We start from the raw sequence: 9,400 nt of genomic DNA, 5'->3' as shown, positions 1-9,400 counted from the left end.
CACCGCAGGAGATGTGGGGGAACAGGCACCATTTTCTGTTTTGCCTCAAGAGGCAAAATGTCCTGGGCCAGCCCTGACGGCCATTTCCAAAGCATACAGAGAGTTTTGGTTTTTTGTGGCGGTTTTCTCCCCTTCCTGCCAGCCACTAACATACAGGCAAGCAACTACAGTGGTACCTCGGGTTAAGAACTTAATTCGTTCTGGAGGTCCGTTCTTAATCTGAAACTGTTCTTAAACTGAAACTGTTCTTAAACTGTGGTACCACTTCAGCTAATGGGGTCTCCCGCTGCTGCTGCACAATTTTCGTTCTCATCCTGAGGTAAAGTTCTTAACCTGAAGTACTACTTCCGGGTTAGCGGTGTCTGTAACCTGAAGCATCTGTAACATAAAGCGTCTGTAACCTAAGGTACCACTGTAGTGCATTTTGCACAAATTCTTTGTACAGTGGTACCTCGGGTTACATACACTTCAGGTTACATACGCTTCAGGTTACAGACTCCGCTAACCCAGAAATATTACCTTGGGTTAAGAACTTTGCTTCAGGATGAGGACAGAAATCGCGCAGCAGCAGCAGGAGGCTCCATTAGCTAAAGTGGTACCTCAGGTTAAGAACAGTTTCAGGTTAAGAACAAACCTCCAGAACGAATTAAGTTCTTAACCCGAGGTACCACTGTATCTGATTTGGCCATCTGGATCACCTGTCGGAGGATTGAAAGGTTGCAAGCATAATTAAGCCAATCATTTCTTCCCAATATTTCTTTATTGATGGGCAGGACCACCAAACATGCCTCGTATCTGCATTTGAGGGCCCAGACTTCCAACATTTGTCTCCTCATCCAGGTTATGCCAGCTACCGCTAGTAAATCCATTTAGAACAGCTGCCTCTTAGGCCCCATCTGCACTGCACATTTAAAGTAGTATTGTACCGCTTTAAACTACCACGGCTTCCCCCAAAGGATTCTGGGAGCTGTAGTTTGTGAAGAGTGGTTTTTAGGAGACCCTGATTCCCCTCACAGGGTTACACTTCTCAGAGCGATTTAACAACCATTCGCAGAGAACTCTGGGAATTGTAGCTCAGTGAGGGGAACAGGGGTCTCCTAACAACCCTCACTGACAATGTTATGTACTGAAGTTCTCACCCTGGGCCAGCAGGGGGATACTGTAGATAGTTATGCAAATAAGGGATCGACAGTGACGTTCAGTGATTGGATAGTTTTAGAAAATTGTTACAGTTACATTGTACTGGAGCTCTATATATAGCAGGCTGACTGAACCCTTCAGTTCAGTTCTGTTCTGGCCTGTGACTAAACAAGAGCTGTTTGAAGAATCGCTGTGTTGTCTGATATGTTCACCCACAACTTAACAGACAACCTTCACAAACTACATCTCCCAGGATTCTTTGGGGGGAAGCCATGGTTGTTTAAAGTGGCATGAATCTACTTTAAATGTTTATTTAGGAGATCACTGAAAGCAGATGAAAACATCAGGATTTTAATCTTACTTGTAATGCAACAAACTTTATGGATAGATATAAAATATAGATTTGATATAATATGTAGTTGAAAACGTTGACTTTAGGACCCACAGAAGGGATGGGTGGAGTTATAAATCTATATTTGAAAAATCAAATTAAAAACATTTTTTTTAAAAAAAGATACTGCTTTAGATATATGGTGCAGCCAGGCCTTACATTTGCACACAGCGATGTTGTTGGTAATATTTGATAATAAACTTTTATGCCATTTCTGCTGGGGAGAGTTCTTTGCCCACATCCTTCTAAAAGTCTAGGCCTGGCCTGCACAAGAAGTAGGACTGTTATGCCATCAGAGCTGTCTCTCTTCCGCTCCTCTGAGAATAACAACAACAACAACAACTTAATAAATTTATTTATTTGGTTTTCAAGTTAAAATTTTACAGTCACAAACATACAACATAGAAACAAGATTCCAAAGAATCTCCTGGACTTCTCCCCCCCCCCCTTTGTGGGTCCTATTATTAATCATTTCCTCCTGCACCTTTTATAATAATCCAAATATTTTACATCTCAGTTGTATCCAAAATTCACCATTAAACTGCAGGTGTTATTCAGAGCCTACTGATGATTTTAACTGTTTACAGTGGTTATCAAGGTAAATTGTAAATTTCCTCTCCTGTGAGAATTAAAAGCTCCTGCTCTGAGCCAAGGCAGTTTTGAGCAGCGAAGGGAAGAATGGCTAAGGACCAGGGCTGGATTTAGGTTTGATGAGGCCCTAAGCTACTGAAGGTAATGGGGCCCTTTACATATCCAGCTGTCCTTTGTCAACAACAAATTGTCACTGTCTTTTTGTGTTGAATATATGCTATATGGTAACTTATGGGCCTAATAGGTATCTAAAGGCATTTGCACATGCAGAATGTAGGTACCCTATATATAGGTAAAGGTAAAGGGATCCCTGACCAGTAGGTCCAGTCGTGACCGACTCTGGGGTTGCGGCGCTCATCTCGCTTCATTGGCCGAGGGAGCTGGCGTACAGCTTCTGGGTCATGTGGCCAGCATGACTAAGCCGCTTCCGGCAAACCAAAGCAGCACATGGAAACGCCGTTTACCTTCCCACTGGAGCGGTACCTATTTATCTACTTGCACTTTGATGTGCTTTCAAACTGCTAGGTTGGCAGGAGCTGGGACCAAGCAATGGGAGCTCACCCCGTCGTGGGGATTCGAACCACCGACCTTCTGATCGGCAAGTCCTAGGCTCTGTGGTTTAACCCACAGCGCCACCCACGTCCCTACATCCTATATATAGAAATGAGCAAACCAGTGATATTTTAGGGAGCAGGCCAGCAGACGGGGCCCATTACTTACATCATAGGAGCCTACACAACACAAACACTGTTGCTGTATGTAGGTTTTATTTTCTTTGTTTTTTATCTCACATTTTGGAAATGTACATCCAGTTTTTTTCTTTTTGGGGGGGGCAAGAGAGTGGGGCCCTAAGCTATAGTTTGTTTAGGGGGGTGAAATCCCCAAAAAGGATGTTTCTGTATGCCACAACACCTGTGAGAATATTGTTAGCGAAGATTTGGAAGAAACAAGATTTACCAGCTATCGAAGAATAGCAGATGAAGATGATGGACTATATGGAACTTGCCGAACTGACCGGGAGAATCCGAGACCAGAGAGAAGACACGGTGGAAGAAGACTGGAAGAAGTTTAAGGAATATTTGAAAAAATATGTTAATATTTAAACCTTAGAATAGCTTTTGAAGTGGATATAGGCTGTAAGGTTAGAAGTAGAAGACAGGGTATTTTAAAATAGTATTATTTGTAAGTGATAAAATGTGAAGTTATTTTAAGTGTGATTAAAAAAAGAGATGGTTAGAAACTGCTAAAGATGAAGTAAAATGCAAATCAGGTAGGTGGGACTTGGGGAAGCCCACTTAGCAATGTTTAGAAAAATAAGGATATGACAAGAATTTGTTCGTATTGTTTGTCTTTTCTGTTTGTGTTTTTTTATTTGTGTTATAAAATGAATATTTTTTTTTTCAAAAAAGCAAAAGCTATAGTTTGTTTAGCTTATACATACATCTGGCACTGCTAAGGAGTGAGGTTGTGGTGAGGCGATGACACAAGGCATGGCAGTTTTGGGAAGCTCAAATTTTCCCCTCATTGCTCATCGCTTTTCTGGGGTCACAGAATATGATGTCTGAACGCAAACCCACATAATAACCGCACCTTTCAGTCCGATGGGAGCACCTGATGTTATCTGATTTCAGTCAACCTCATAATCTCCTGGGAAAACCAAAGATGTCGCAACCTTTACACAGGGCTTCTTCACGTAGAAACTGATCTTTAAGTTATCAGATGGAAAATAAATTACCTCAAGAGCAGAAATAGTTGTAGTGTGAATCCGAGGCTTTGCTTATACATAGTTCCTGGAGGTGGAAGATTCTCCCCTTTGTTTCTCATTTCCCCCCCCAAACTTAAATTCAGTTCTCCACATTTCTGAAGGGATTTGCATAAAAAAAAAAAACCTTATGAAAACGCTTCAGCATTTCACTGCAAATTTAGGTCACGTGTCAGGACTGCAGAGCATCGTGTGCTATGGTCCTTCGTCTGCAGAACAATTTACCCCACACAGCGGTTCTCAGCCTGTGGGTCCCCAGATGTTGTTGGACTACAACTCCCATCATCCCTGAGCTCTGGCCTTGCCAGCTAGGGGTGATGGGAATTGTAGTTCAACAACATCTGGGGACCCACAGACAGAAGAAATTTTTTTAAAACAAAACAAAATGCCCCCCCCCCCATTTCTCAGAATCAGAATTTGCAGCCAGACAGGCTTCTATCAGAAAATACAGGCTGGTTGCTGACAGGATAGCAGAGCCAAACACCCACACCACATTTTTAATCTGCTCCACACAAATATTTTGTGGTAATTCCACTTGCGAAAATCCAGTTGGTTTTCCTTTGGCATTTCATATGGGCATAAACACACTCAAACATGCGATTAAAAAAGGCCAGTCCAAACTTGCACGTGTTTCCTCCCTGACACCCTCCCTTAGTGACATACCCGCCTCAAGAAACATACTGTCTCACAGAGACTAGGTGTTACACCTACAACCCTCAGATATACAGCTCTCATTTATTTTATTTATTTTATACATGCATCTCCCACGCCCTGTGCATAAATGCCACTTGCTGTCCTCATACTGGGGACTTTGCGTGTTTAGTGGTGTGCCTGTGTGTGCAAGAGAGATCTTTTCTGGAGAGGCGACCTCAGTTATCAGGTGAAGATCATGGAAAATCCTGCTCAATGATGGAGGAATTATACTTCCTGTGTACAGGGAACCTGCACATCTGTATCTTTGGAACATCATTCCCTCAGAGGAATTTCACATAGGAAAACAGGCAAACCCGTTTTCCATTCGGGGCGTATTCAGAGCACACCTTGCATTTCGTGGGTGTCTTCATACCAGTTTCTTTCCCAGGCCAGAATATATTGCAGGAACAACTGGCACCTTATGTATGCACCAGATCCCGATGGTATCAGTCTTTTCTCAGTATCCCGATTTTGGAGTTGGCCGCAGAGGAAAAGAAATTGTTTGGGATCATGTTACGAGGTCGCCTGAAAGATCACCTTCTTCCATATGTACCAGCTCAATCCTTGAGATCATCAGAGCCCCTTCTCCAAGTTCCCTTACTAGGGATCGGGGACAAATAAAATTAAATTTGCATTTAAAGCCGGATTTAGCAAATTCACAATTTGATATTCCAAAACAACACGAGAACATATGGATGCAGCCATCCATAGAAATCCACACTTATCTGAATTCTGCAATGCCGTTCTCCAACAACCAGTGTTTACAAAAATGAATCTAAGATATAAATGAGATGAATATACTCATGAAAAATGGCATGCAAAAATGCATTGTGTTAGGGGAAATACTCCGTACATCAGCATAGATGACCACACGTGTGAGGTGGTAGATGATTTCCCTGTTTAGAGAAGCTTTTAATGTTTGACGGACTATTGTATTTTAATATTTTGTTGGAAGCCACCCAGAGTAGCTGGGGAAACCCAGCCAGATGGGCGGGGTATAAATAATAAATTGTTGTTGTTGTTGTTGTTGTTGTTGTTGTTGTTGTTGTTGTTGTTGTTGTTGTTGTTATATTTGTCTACCTGGTCTCCACCATAACCACCATCAGCCCCAACCAGCATAGCCAACAGCATTATGGGAGTTGTATTCCAGTGATTACTGGAATCCTGTGATTACAGTGGTACCTCGGTTTAAGGTCCGTTCTTTATATATATATATATATATATATATATATATATATATATATATATATATATAAATATTTTTATTGGTTTTCAAATACAAAAAAATTATACATTCCATACATCTTAATTACATCTTACTTATCTTTTTGACTTCCCTCAATTTGTCTGCCATTCCTTCCCTTTGTTACCTTTTACACATTTCTGCCCTTTTAACCATTTCCCCTCATAGAGCTTCCTTAAAACTTAATTCCTTAAAACTTCCTTAAAACGTAATTTGATTATCACTCAGTTTTTGCATATATTGAATAAACTTTTCCCAATCTTCTGTAAATCTTTGATCTCATTGATTCCGGATCCTTCATGTCATTCTATCCAGTTCTGCATAGTCCATCATTTTAGTTCTCCATTCTTCTATCATAGGTAATTCCTCCTGTTTCCATTTCTGGGCCATCAATATTCTTGCTGCTGTCACTGCATATAAAAATTACTTCTTTTCTTTCTTATTTATCTCATTACCTGTAATGCCTAGTAAAAATGCTTCTGGTTTTTTAACAAATGTATATTTCAACATTTTTTTCAATTCATTATAAATCATTTCCCAAAAGCATTTTGCCTTCTTACATTCCCACCACATGTGAAAAAGGTACCTTATTTTTCTTTACATTTCCAACATTTGTTACTTATCTTATACATTTTTGCTAACTTCACAGGTGTTACATACCATCGGTACATCATTTTCATAACATTTTCTTTTATAACTGTACATGCAGTGAAACTTAAACCTTTCCAGAGTCTTTCCCAATCCTCCATTTGTATATTATGCCCTATTTCTTTGGCCCAGTCAATCATAACTGATTTTACCTCCGTTCTTAACCTGAAACTGTTCTTAACCTGAAGCACCACTTTAGCTAATGGGGCCTCCTGCTGCCGCTGCGCCGCCGGAGCACGATTTCTGTTCTCATCCTTGATTTCTGTTCTCATTGGCCAGCAAACTCGCCTGACCTGAACCCCATAGAGAATCTATGGGCCATTGCCAAGAGAAAGATGAGAGACATGAGACCGATCAATGCAGAAGAGCTGAAGGCTGCTATTGAAGCATCCTGGTCTTCCATAACACCTCAGCAGTGCCACAGGCTGATAGCATCCATGCTGTGCCGCATTGAGGCAGTAATTGATGCAAAAGGGGCCCAGACCAAGTAATGAGTACATATGCATGCTTCTACTTCTCAGAGGTCCAATATTGGTCTATTTGCAATCCTTGTTTTGCTGATTCCGTTTAATATTCTAATTTTCTGAGATTGTTAATTTGGGGTTTTCATCAGCTGTGCACCATGATCATCACAATTGCAGTGGTGCCTCGCAAGACGAATGCCTGTGCAGTGGTACCTCGGGTTAAGTACTTAATTTGTCCCGGAGGTCCGTCCTTAACCTGAAACTGTTCTTAACCTGAAGCATCACTTTAGCTAATGGGGCCTCCCGCTGCCGCCGTGCCGCAATTTCTGTTCTCATCCTGAGGTAAAGTTCTTAACCCGAGGTACTATTTCTGGGTTAGCGGAGTCTGTAACCTGAAGCATATGTAACCTGAAGCGTATGTAACCCAAGGTACCATTGTAGTAGTACCACTCTATTTTGCCTTGGACAGACCACACCTGGAATACTGTGTCCAGTTCTGGGCACCACAATTTAAGAAGGATGTTGACAAACTGGAATGTGTGCAGAGGAGGGCGACCGAGATGATCAAGGGTCTGGAAACCAAGCCTTATGTGGAGTGGTTGAAGGAGCTGGTTATGTTTAGCCTGGAAAAGAGGAGACTGAGAGGGAGCTATGATAGCCATATCCCAAGAGCTGTCACATGGAAGAGGAAACAAGCTTGCTTTCTCCTTCTCCGGAGGGTAGGACTCGAACCAATAGCTTCAAGTTACAAGAAAAGGAGATTCTGATGAAATATCAGGAAGAACTTTCTGAAGGTAAGAGCTGTTCGGCAGTGGAACGGACTCCCTCGGGACGGGAGGCTTTTAAGCAGAGGCTGGATGGCCATCTGTCATGGGTGCTTTACTTGAGATTCCTGCATTGCAGGGGGTTGGACTAGATGATCCTTGGGGTCCCTTCGAACTCTACAATTCTATGATTCTAAACCAGTAAACCACACCAGCTCTTGGAAGCGGGAAATCTTTTGCAGCCTGGGAGCTGCAGTCCCTTGTGGTCAACCTTTCAGGAGCCACATGTCAGTGGCAGGGGTGCCTGTGGGAACAGTAAGAGATGTGCTTCTTGTCTCTGCATGCCTTTGCACCCATTCTCCATCCAAGGTAAGGAAGGGCACATTCCAGCTCGTGATGCCAGCTGATGTGCACAAACTGAAACCTGCTCAGTTCATCAGGGACACCGTGCAAATCACTTCCTATTAATAATGATAATAAATTTATTTTATTATTATTTATGAATTTATGAATAATTATGAATAATTTTGATTAACACAACCCTTTTAAAATGTGTTGTGGGAGAGGGGATTATATTGGTTTTTGTTCTTCTTCTCATTACGCCTTTTGTGTTTTATTTTGTGTTTTTTTATGTTGCGAACTGCCCGGAGATCTACGGCTAAACGGGGGTGTGTGTGTGTGTTTGTACAAGTTTAATAAATTAACAATGATAATGATAATAATTTTCATTTGCAAATTTCACAAGGTAGAAAAGCAAGAAAAATGTTTTTTAAAAAATCAAGGAACAACAGAGAAGAGAGAAACGAAACCACAACAATAAAAAGGAGCGTATAAAAATACTAAGATGTAAGGTGGTATACAAATTTAATTAATGCTAGCACTAATAACGGTAGGTAGACCACTGTCAGTTCATGGTGTGGACGGAGTCACCATTTACTCACTGTTTAGTTACCATTTCCCATTTCCCAAGGCGCTTGCTAGCTAAAGAATCCTGTTCCTGGCCAGTGAATGGAAGTATGTTTTAAACTGCAATTGATTTCTGGATGTTTTTAACTGTAACCGACCTTAGACGTATAACAAATGAACGAACGAATAACGTTTCTCGTTTTGCCCAGTTTCAAATTGTGTATCTGCTTGCCACCCTGAACTCTGGGAAAGTGGGTTGTGTGGGGGGAGGAGAGAGGAAGGGACAGATACAGATTCCATAAAGAAGGAGGAGATAAATTATTCAACACGAAAAAGGAAAATGCAAATAAAATCTGTCGGGCGTCTCCCTCTTTCACTTGGAAGGGTGTTGCTCTCAAGGTTAAAGATAAGCTAGGAAAACTTAGTTTATCATGCATTAGCAGGCTATATGATTCACAGCAAACCTCCCTAACTGTGTGAAAAGGCTGGCTAAAAAAAGGGACCTAGTGCTTTGGAGGTGATCTTCATCTCAGTTTTCCTCATAGTAAAAAGGTAAAGGGACCCCTGACCATTAGGTCCAGTCGTGACCGACTCTGGGGTTGCGGTGCTCATCTCCCTTTATTGGCCAAGGGAGCCGGTGTACAGCTTCCGGGTCATGTGGCCAGCATGACTAAGCCGCTTCTGGGGGGGGGGGAGAACTGTGGAAAGCCCCACAGGTGCACAGTTAAGCCAGTGTGGTGTAGTGGTTGAGAGCGGTGGACTCGTAATCTGGTGAACCGGGTTCGCTTCCCCGCTCCT

This window comes from Podarcis raffonei, chromosome 2, assembly GCF_027172205.1.
Source record: "Podarcis raffonei isolate rPodRaf1 chromosome 2, rPodRaf1.pri, whole genome shotgun sequence".
Classification (NCBI taxonomy): domain Eukaryota; kingdom Metazoa; phylum Chordata; class Lepidosauria; order Squamata; family Lacertidae; genus Podarcis; species Podarcis raffonei.
The sequence above is the reverse complement of the archived record's forward strand: the minus strand, read 5'-3'. Positions refer to the sequence as shown.